The following is an 11,285-nucleotide window of genomic DNA, read 5'->3' as shown; positions in this document are numbered from 1 at the left end:
TTGCCGCATGATGAGAGACGAGCGAGATTCTAGGAAGTAACGGCAAGTAATGTTTGTTGTTTTGGTGGCGGCTACGGCCACAGTAGCCTGTGTACTTCTGCGAAATAAAGTTGCAGCCAAACTGACTAATGTCTCCCCATCTGCTTATAGAGGGACGTTACAGTAGAACTAACTTGGTGTGTGTCTGCCTGCACTCTTCAGTAGAGAGCCTCAGAAAAAGAGAGAAGGGGGTGTGTTTGTGCCCTACATTACTACTCAATCTGTGTGAGCTTCATTGAGGCAGATACCCTGAGCCACACGATGGATTGTTTATTAAAAAATCATGCGCAACCTGATCCGAGGCCTTTGGTCCCGACTCTCGACAATCGCTGGGTAGGCCAGTTTAAGTTGCTGACTGATGTACACTGGTCTCTGGTCAGTGTAATAAATGTAGCTCGGGCCAGCTGCTCCACTTTAGTTGCCTTTTCAGCTGTCATACAGTTCATGGATTCTTGTGACAGCAGTTCTCGTAGGTGTTCTGTAGTACAGGTCATCCAAGGCAACCCGGATAATGTCTGGAAGCCCCTTGTTGTCAACAATGTCGATGGTCCACAGTCTCTGGCAACCCATTACTGATCGCAAAAATTATCTTAGATGTTTTAGTTTGGGGACAAATCCAGGTCTGCTGGACTGCGCCAGTGTAGCTTGATGTTAGGACTTGACCCCAGTGTGTATATATTAGTGCTGTTAAATGATTAAAATTTTTAATTAGATTAATCACAGGGTTGCTGTGGATTAATTTAGATTAATCATGATTAAATATCATTCATTTCTAATCTATATTAATCGCATTTCTTTTTGCATAAGCAACCTGACTCAATCTCTGACAAACGTATGCTTCGCGTTAATGTGGTATTTTAAGCTGCAAGTGCTTTGGTTAAAGAAAACTCCTTCCTGCAGAATGTGCATAATACTTTATGTCGGTCGACTGTTCTGTCTTGTTTTTTGTTTTTTTTTTGTACTCAAATTTTCCATCGAGAGGGCCAACGTGCTGTTTAGCGTCTTCCATATCGAGTTGGTTGGTCACTACTGGATCAACGGCCCATTTGCGCATGCTCGACGGTAACCCCACTTGGACAAACTGCCCAAAATGTATTGCCAGAGACGTTTCAGGGATTTAGAGTCATTGTGCGCTGTAGATGAGCTAATTGCGTTAAAATTTTTAATCAGATTAATCATGATGATGGACTCATCCACATTAACACATCAATTTTGACATCCCTAATATATAAAAATTAAATGAAATCTGCCAAAGCCATTAAAGAGCTGACTTAATCAGTGTAATATTCTGCTATGGAAAGTTGAAGGGCACGGATAGAAATGGACTAGGGACAGTGGAAGTATCACTGGGCCCACATTAAAATGCGAGGAGGACAAATCTGTTACACAACATGCCAAAGTATTACACTATTACAGAGGGCTGAAAGCCTTGCATAACTAAACAATTCAACCCACCCATCACATTTACTGTACATTAGTGAGCCTACAGAGCTGTTCCTCATCACTTAGGAGCTGAAAAACCCAGTTCTGACAAGTGGCCTCTATCCTTTTTCTCTGGCACGTTGCAGAAATCTAGTACCACTCAGAGAGGGCAAAATGGGTTATTTCAGTCCCTCCAGTGTGCTGCATGTAGGCGACACATTCAGCAGAGAACCTGGGTGATCTGTAGAGGTGTAGCACTTGCTCAGCTTCCTCCACATCACTGTATCTGTTTAGGGAACAATGTGTATCTGTTGTGCTATTTTTAAGAAACAGTGGACCACTTTCAACAATGGTTTAGTGGTAAATATGGAACAGATTCTTGTAAAGGAACCTCTCCTGCAAAGAGCTGTTGAAATATACATACAGTGCAAACAGGCTGATTTTTAACATGGCAAAAAGAATATGGTACATAGATTTAAAAAAAAAAAAAAAAAAACTCTCTTTGATCATTTTTGACCTTTCTGTCACAAACTGGATCATCTATGTCAAAGAAGAGAATCCTACAAGAACAGCTGAACAAATTCATTTATCTTCAGCTACAGATAAAATCATTTTTAATCATGATAAAGCTAAAAAAAATGTACATTCCTTTGATTATGATAACCTGACAGTTATCACAAGATTAGATAAACTAGTCAAATATAAGCAATGTTATCTATAGATAGAATAAATATTCCAGTCATGAATGTAATGTAAGAAAGAGTGTAGGGGCCTGTCTCATTCCTGAATAGAATCCTATGAAGGTCCCAGCCATTATAACCTGCTGGCCACTCAGGCTGAGCTGAAATGAGACAGTCTGGTGTAAAGCTTGTTTACTGGGATTGGAATAGAGAGGACAAACATCAAAGTATTTGACTTTCCAGGAAAGAGTCTCTTTTGAATAAAGTAAAAAAAAATTCTCCCTCAGGCACAGAGGGTCAGCATTACAGCCAACTGGACATCTTTGGGTATGTTAAGCATATACCTATAAGATATTTTTCTGCTTTATGAGATAAATTTAGCTGATTTGTCATCCTGAAAGTTAGCTTTCTTAAGAGCCAGCACCTAAAAATGCATATGTACCCACAGAACACTGCTGCTGATCCCCCTGTTTCAGAGAGAGTGGTCTTTCTGGGGCACTGACACTGGATCCCACCACTTTTTCCTGGGACAGGAATCAGGGTTGGGGGGTTGTTGGGGGTGGGGATGGGGGGGTGAAAATACAGCGCTGCAGGGTGGGGAGAATGGATTGTCCACGGGTGCTTGGGAAGCTGAGGAATATGAGGGGAATTACCACCCAGAACAGTGGCCAGATGGACAGCAGATGACTTTAGTGTTCCAGAAACTGCAGAAGAAGAGAGCAGAGAGACGGAGAGGAGTGAAAGCAGGACGAGAAAGGAGGAAGGCTTCAATGAAAGTTACTTCAAAGGGGCAGGTTTGTTTTCTCAGGTTGGTATAAAGTACAGACAAAAACACTTTTCAAACCAAATAGATAGAGTCTTGCCCCTGAGCAGTGAAATCATATAAGATTATGAAAGGGATAGGAATTGATTTTATTTATTTTGACTAACAATCCCTGGTAAAGCTGATCTAACATCCTACAGCCCTCATCCTGCAGTGACCATAAATATAAATTCTAAGGTGGTCAAACATGCAGCTATCCTGCCCCTCTCTGGTGTAAATCACAGCTACTCACTCACTAATTTAATCTCCTACAAATGCCTGTACTGCCATCTAGTGCACCTTCAAACAAGTTACAGCCTTCTCTGGGATGTATGGCTCAGGAATGTCTTCATCACTGTGAAGGTTGCTCATGCTCTAATGTTAATCTTTGAGTCATCCTGTCTGAAAAATCAATATATTTTCACAACTCAAAGATGTGCAGAAGCCTTTAAAACACTGAGCTGCATGCTTTAAGTGTTGCTTCAGGAAAAAGGCTGTTCCCTTTTCAAGAATTACACCCCTTTTATGTCATTTTGTGTAAAACATCCTCATTAAGACAGCATCATTTCGGTCATTATATCTTGTAAATGTTATTTTATTGTGATTTTGTGAGGCTTTACTATCTGGCTTCTAGGACACGAGAGGAGAATCCAAGAAAACAGCTCTTCAGTTGAATGTTACAATGCTGCTTTTTTCTTCAGGCTCCAAATAAAAAAGAAATAATCAAACTGCCTCCTATTAAAATGACAGCATTCTCTTTTGAAACGGACACTTTATGCTGCGTTAGAGGACACTAAATCAGTGTTACTCATCTCTGCTCAACCAAAGAGCCAAATTGTTGAAATATACATTTGCAAGAGCCACACTCTAAGTGGTGAAAAGTGGCAATTAAATTAAGTTAAAGGGGGCAAAAATGGTCAAAAGGCGGCAAACACTGGGAGAAAAGTGGCAAAAATGGATGGGAAGTGACAAAGTATTGAGTTAAAAGTGGCAAAAACGTTACCCAAACTAAGTGAAAAGTGACTCAAATGGGAAAAAAATCGGAAAAAGGTGGGAAAGTGGGCAAAAAGTGCCATTTAATTGCAAAAGCCTGCTTAAATGGGCGAGAAGTGGCAGAAAAGGGCAAAAAACTGCAAAAAAGCTGGGAAAAAGTGTCAAAAAGGGGAGAAAAATGACAAAAAAAAGGCTAAAATAAGCTTAAAGCAGAAAACACTGGGAGAACAGTGGTAAAAAAAAAAAAAAAGGTCAGAAAGTGACAAAACTGGGTGAAAAGTAGCAACAAAAAGGGGTACTGGTGGCAAAAATGGTCCAAAAGTGGCAAAAACGTAGAGAAAATGAGTGAAAAAGGACTAAGAAGGGGCAAAAATCAGAAAAAGGTGTGAAAAATAGGCAAAAAGCATCAAAGAGTGGCAAAATTGGAAATTAGTGGCATTTAATTGCAAAAGGCAGCTCAAATGGCTGAAAAGTGGCAAAAAAAAAAGCAAAAAAGGGGCAAAAAAAATTGCTGGATAAAAGTGTCAAAAATTGGCTAATAGCAGTAAAAATTGAATTAAAGTAGCAAAAATTGCAAATAAGAGCTATGGAAATATGCAGACAAAAACTAGTGGTTGACATTACGTTTGACGATTAAAGCTGTGTAAGTGTGGAAAACAAACTGATTAATGTTACTTGCAATGGATAATTTCTGAGGTAAAACCGTCCTTTTTCAAGGTTTCTGGGGGAATAATATTGCAAATGAAGACAAAAGAGCTCCAGAGCCACATGCTGAGTATCACTGTACTAAATGCTTTTCAGTTTTGTAGATGAGAATTAATGTGAATGAGTTATTTCTGCTGTAGTTTAATATCATGTATTTATACAAATGCATCTCTTATTCAAGATTTTATTTTAAAAAAGTGGGAGCTTTAAAAATGCTTTACTTTTTTAGCATTGATTTATTAAGCTTCCGGGAAGGTTGTGTAATGTCTGACTGTTCCAGCAGGGGGTGCTGCTGCAGCATCCATAGCACCCTTACTTCCTGTTACAGTTTTTTACGACTGCATAAACACTGAAATCAAAAGTATTACACAATTATCAAAACCTTACACTCAAGGAGCAAAACATTGGCTCAGATTTGCACCACTACAAGCACAATATCAGCCTCACACTTTTTGCAAAACAATACACAAAGTGATTTGCAAAACACTAAACACACTTGTATACATTATACACAGAAGTATATCATGATGTCACTTCTTTGCAATTCCAAAGCACTGACTGTCAAATTACCACACATGTGAGTCATTGGTTAAACACAGCCATCAGGTGCACAAACACACGATTGCTTAATTGTAGACACACCAATCAGGTTTAAGCACTATAAAAATGCAGCAGGTGAGTTCACTGGTCTTCAACTCTCAAAGATGAGCCCTGCTTTGAAAATCGTGCTTAAGCAATCGAAAAAAAAAACTGTGAAAGGTGGGCACCCACTGCTGCAAGGTGTAGCATGAAGATTTTTCATAAAGTTTGAAATATCTGTAAAAGTTTTAGTGAACCATTAAAGATATAAGCAGCTCACACTGGAGTATTTATCATGGAGAGGAAACCCTCTACTTGTGCTGCGTGGTGTTAAAGAAGGACAGAATGATTCCTGGGCCATGACCAGTTTGGTCTAGGAAATCTAAATTTACAGAAATATTTTGACATGTGTTACTTCTCCATCATGTGTAGAAACACTTTCTGATAGCAGCTGTGATAAAATGAGTAAAATAAAATAATGTTGTTTTAGTCTAACAGTCATTTCCATCACACCACACACAAAAAAGTGTTTTTAAACAAAACGATGCAAAAAAATGACAATTTGCTGAAAAGGAAAAAAATTGAAATTGAAACATTAACATAAAGGAGATTATCTGAGACGAGTACTTTAAATTGAAAATAAACTGAAATATAAACCTAATTTGACCAAGTTTAGGATGTCCTGTGCTCCTGATCTCTCTGCTGTGGTCTTTGTTCCTCTTAAAGAACTGAAGGTGTCACATTTAAGTTTCTGTTCTGTGCTTGTAGTTTATGCGTAAAAACACTATCACTTAGTTAATGAAGTGTTTTGTGTGATCATATAAGTTCATCAACAGTATTTTCAGTGATAGAAGACAAATAAAATGCATCTTTAACACCGGCATTTTCCTCTCTATCACAGTATGTCTTCCATCAGGATAAACAACAATGGAAACGACTGTTATGCTAAAAAAAAAAACTCATACACTGCCTGGCCAAAAGGCGCCACCTGGATTTAACTAAGCAAATAGGTACGAGCCTCCTATTAGATAATTACTGCATGGGTGATTATCTTTCAGCTGGCAACAAGTTATCTAACCCCAGCTGATGCAATGAGTAACTTCTCATTTCTTAAACAACCATGTCAAAAGACACATCCTGTGGTCGTGGAAAAGATGTTAGTCTGTTTAAGAAGGGTCAAATCATTGGCATGCATCAAGCAGAGAAAACATCTAAGGAGATTGCAGAAACTACTAAAATTGGGTTAAGAACTGTCCAACGCATTATTAAAAACTGGAAGGATAGTGGGGAACCATTGACTTCCAGGAAGAACTGTGGTCGGAAAACAATCCTGAATGATCATGATTGGTGATTACTTAAAAGTTTGGCCAAATCAAATCGAAGAAAAACAACAGTAGAACTCAGGAGAATGTTTAATAGTGAAAGTAAGAGCATTTCCACATGCACAATGCGAAGGGAACTCAAGGGACTGGGACTGAACAGCTGTGTAGCCTTAAGAAAACCACTAATTAGTAAGGCTAAAGGGAAAAAAGGCTTAAGTTTGCTAAGGAGCATAAAGATTGGACTCTGGAGGAATGGAAGAAGGTCATGTGGTCTGATGTGTCCAGATTTACCCTGTTCCAGAGTGATGGGCGCATCAGGGTAAGAAGAGAGGCAGTGATGAAGTGATGCACCCATCATGCCTAGTGCCTACTGTACAAGCCTGTGGGGGGAGTGCATCACACATCATTTTCACACATGGATTGGCCACCACAGAGTCCAGACCTTAACCCCATTGAGAATCTTTGGGATGTGCTGGAGAAGGCTTTGCGCAGTGGTCAGACTCTCCCATCATCAATACAAGATCTTGGTGAAAAATTAATGCAACACTGGATGGAAATAAATCTTGTGACATTGCAGAAGCTTATCGAAACAATGCCACAGCAAATGTGTGCTGTAATCAAAGCTAAAGGCGGTCCAACGAAATATAAGAGTGTGTGACCTTTTTTGGTTTCGACTTCTTTTTTTGGCCAGGCAGTGTATATTAACATGCTAATCTCAGTTTTAGAGTTAGCATTAAATACACAGAAAAAAATGTTTTGTTTTGTTTTTCTTTTATTGTTTGCACGTTCAAGAAAATATGAGCTGTGTCATGACCTGGCTCAGGTGGTCACAACAAAGAAAGGAGAAAATGCCATGGCAAAGTTTTAAACAAATCTTTATTGTTCAAATTAAACCAAATTAAACATTTAAATCAAACAATTCCTCTAATTGAACCAAATCAGATAATCAAATCAGACAGTTTACCTTTAAACTGAATTAAACAAAAACTAAAGAATCTGGAAAGCCAAATTAGACCAAATTAAACCAAATTACTTAAAGTTACTTCAAATTAGAACAAATTAAATCTTTACAACATGAAGTATGTAAGTCAGAAGTGTGGGATGTGCATGAGTGAAGACAATGTGTGTGTAAATGTTGTAAAATGCAAACTTAACTAAAGCTCAACCTAATCTAACATAACTAGAGGCCAGGTCAGAGAGAGTGATTGTGTGACTGCAGGAGCTTAAATAACCTTTTGTTTTCTTTCTTTCTTTTTTTAACAGATTTTTATTGAATGATATGCACAATACAATCATCGTTTAACATCTCAATAACAGTCAAACAATAAATTGCGTTTAACATCATCAGGAACATAAATAAAGGAAAATTGAAGAGGCAGTAAATAAATGAAATAAAAACAAGACAAGTCAGTCAAGGTTGAAGAGGCTAAAGGCGGTCAGAATCCTAATCTCTAAATAAGTCTTTAATTAAGTTTAATGTGTGGATAGATTTCTTATTATTGATCATTTTAATGGATTCAGTGTAACTTTTACACTCAGTATTAAATGCTAAGAAGCGTGGGGGAGTTTTCTGGTATTTAGCTTTATGGATGTGGAATTTACCAAGTAATACCAGCAGATTAATTGTCTGTTGTAGTTTTTTGTTTTTGTTTTCATACATGTTTTCAGTCATAAAATGATATCTTTCGGTGCTACATTTACTGTAAAATTCATATTATTTATCAAAAAATGTTCTAAATCCTTCCAGAACAATTTACTTACTGAGCATTCATAGAATACGTGTAATATATTGTCCTCTGTTGTTTTGCAAAAATCACACTAGTTATCTATCTCAGCAAATCTTGAAATGTATGAATTAGTGGGATAGACATTATTTATTATTTTATATTGCATTTCCTTTGTCTTGTTTGGAATAGAAATTTTGTAGGCTAAAAGCCATGTATTATGCCAATTAAGATTTGGGAAGTAAGCATTCCAGAAAAATTTACCTCTCTGACTTATTTTGTGGTTACTGTAAAAAAAAAAAAAAAAAAAAAAAAAAAGCTTCTCATATATCTATTAGTGCATTTATAACTCTTAATATCTATCCCACTCACAGAGAGTACTGGTCCTGCCACTGGCTCATCTAGTTCCTGGCTCTCAAAAGAATCCTTCAGTAACTGTAGTATACCACTTGGAATAGCATTTACAACCAGTTGAAATTCTTGTAGATAGCCTCCAATTCTTTTAAATATGTTTTGTGGAATGAAATCACACAAACATTCTGGGTCTTTTAGAAATTCTTTAATCCACTTTAATTTAAAGGTATAGTTAAGATCCACAAAGTCTAACATGTCTAGACCTCCTTCACTTTTTGAGCCTGCTAATACCTCCTTTTTCAGGTGATGCATTTTATTCTTCCAAACAAAATGAACTAAAGTGTTATTAATATCTTTGATTACAGACTGTTGAACAAAGAGGGAAAGGGTTGGATATACAAATCTCGAAATGCCCTCAGCTTTACTTAAAAGAATTCTCCCTATCATAGATAAATCTCTTTGTAACCACATGTTCAAGATACATTTAGTGAGCTTAAATAACCTCCTCACTCTAAGCCCAGGTGTGTGACATCACTCTAATCAAGGAGCTGCTCTCACAGACACAGGCTGGACACACTCAGGCTGACAACACCGAACATCACATGATGTCATGGAGTGACGACCAACAAACATGTTCTCTATTTAGTTCAGATTTATGTCGATTTTTCCTGATTTCAGTTCCTTCCATGGAGCTGGCTCTGCTCTCCAGACTCCTCTATCACATGACTTCGGCGTTGGTTTTAACAACACAAACCCCCCAAAAAAACTCCCTAAAGTTCATGACAGGTTGAGGGACAGGTGTCCTTTTGATTAAAAAAAAGACATAAAATACTGATTTATCTCACATCACATGATACATTTAATTAGAACAGGACTTTATGTCTCTCTCGCTCTCTCTCTCTCTCTCTCTATATATATATATGTATATATATATATATATATATATATATATATATATATTCAACCCCTCTTGATATAAAACTGAGTTTAATATCAAGAGGGGTTGAATGTCCAAACTCTGACCCGGGGACAGAGGAAATATAGCCAAAACCATCCATAAAAGGCCATATTTCAAACAATTAAATTAAGAATTGATCTATCATGGGTGCCCCGGTAGTCGAGTGGTTAAGGCACACACCACATACGCAAGCAACCCGGTTTCAAATCCGGCTTGTGGCACTATTTCCTGCATGTCTCTCCCCGCTCTCTCCCCTGTTTCCAACTCTATCCACTGTCCTGTCAAAATAAAGGCCAAAAATAAATCTTTAAAAAAAAAGAATTGATCTATCATTAATTTTTGTTTTTCTCCTTTTGGTGTGAAGTAAGTTTTGCCATAATAAAAACTATGATTCTGTTTTTCTTATTCAGCCTGGGACACAAACTCCTCAATAGCTGAAGAATCCCTCACCCAGAATAAGAACTGTGAAGGAGATTTTAAGCGAAAGGCTTTACTTAGGTTTTAAATGTTTATGTCAAACATTCATTCTTTATATTCCAGTGTGAGCAGGTTATTGATCTTTGACCTCTGACACACATCTTTGAGTGTGTTTAAGTTCTATTGTAGATTTAAAAAGTATATTTAAACAGAGTTCTAATCTAGTTTTCAGAGCAGAAAGCTTTTCAGTTTTGATCGATATGTTTTTATTGTGGTTCTGATGTTGTACTCAGCACTGAAGAGATTTGCTATACAATGGGAGAGTGGAGTACAGTCATGGACGAAAGTATTGGCACCCCCAGAATTGTTGCAGAAAATACACCATTTCTCCCAGAAATTGATGTAATTACAAATGTTTTAGGTATACACACGTTTATTTTCTTTATGTGCATTTGAACAACACAAAAAGCAGATGAAAAAAAGCAAACATTGACATAATTTTACACAAAACTCAAAAAATGGGCTGGACAAAATTGTTGGCATCTTCAACTTAATATTTGGTTGCACACCCTTGGGATCAATCACTTCCTATAACATCAACAAGCTTCTCACACCTCTCAACTGGAATTTTGGACCACTCTTCTTTTGCAAACTGCTCCAGGTCTCTCAGATTTGAAGGGTGCTTCTTGCAACAGCAGTTTTGAGATCTCTTCATAGGTGTTCAGTGGGATTTAGATCTGGACTCATTGCTGGTCATTTCAGAACTCTCCAGCGCGTTGTCTCCAACCATTTCTTTTTGCTTTTTGAGGTATGTTTGGGGTCACTGTCCTGCTGGAACACCCATGACCTCTGATGTAGACCCAGCTATCTGACACTAGGCCCCACATTGCGGCCCAAAATTTTTTGATAGTCTCCACATTTCATGATTCCTTCCACACAGTTAAGCCACCCAGTGCCAGAGGCAGCAAAACAACCCCAAAACATCCTTGAACCTCCACCATGTTTGACTGTAGGTACTGTGTTCTTTTTTTTGTAGGCCTCATTCCGTTTTCTGTAAACAGTAGAATGACATGCTTTTCGAAAAAAAAAAAATCTCTACCTTAGTCTCATCTGTCCTTAAAATGTTCTCCCAGAAGGACTGAGGCTTACTCAGGTACATTTTTGCAAACTCCAGTCTGGCTTTTTTATGTCTCTTTGTCAGCAGTGGGGTTCTCCTTGGTCTCCTGCCATAGTGCTTCATCTCATTCAGATGATGACATATGGTCCAAGCTGACACTTTTGCACCCTGAG

Source organism: Cheilinus undulatus, linkage group 1 (genome assembly GCF_018320785.1).
Source record: "Cheilinus undulatus linkage group 1, ASM1832078v1, whole genome shotgun sequence".
In the NCBI taxonomy this organism is placed as follows: domain Eukaryota; kingdom Metazoa; phylum Chordata; class Actinopteri; order Labriformes; family Labridae; genus Cheilinus; species Cheilinus undulatus.
The sequence above is the reverse complement of the archived record's forward strand: the minus strand, read 5'-3'. Positions refer to the sequence as shown.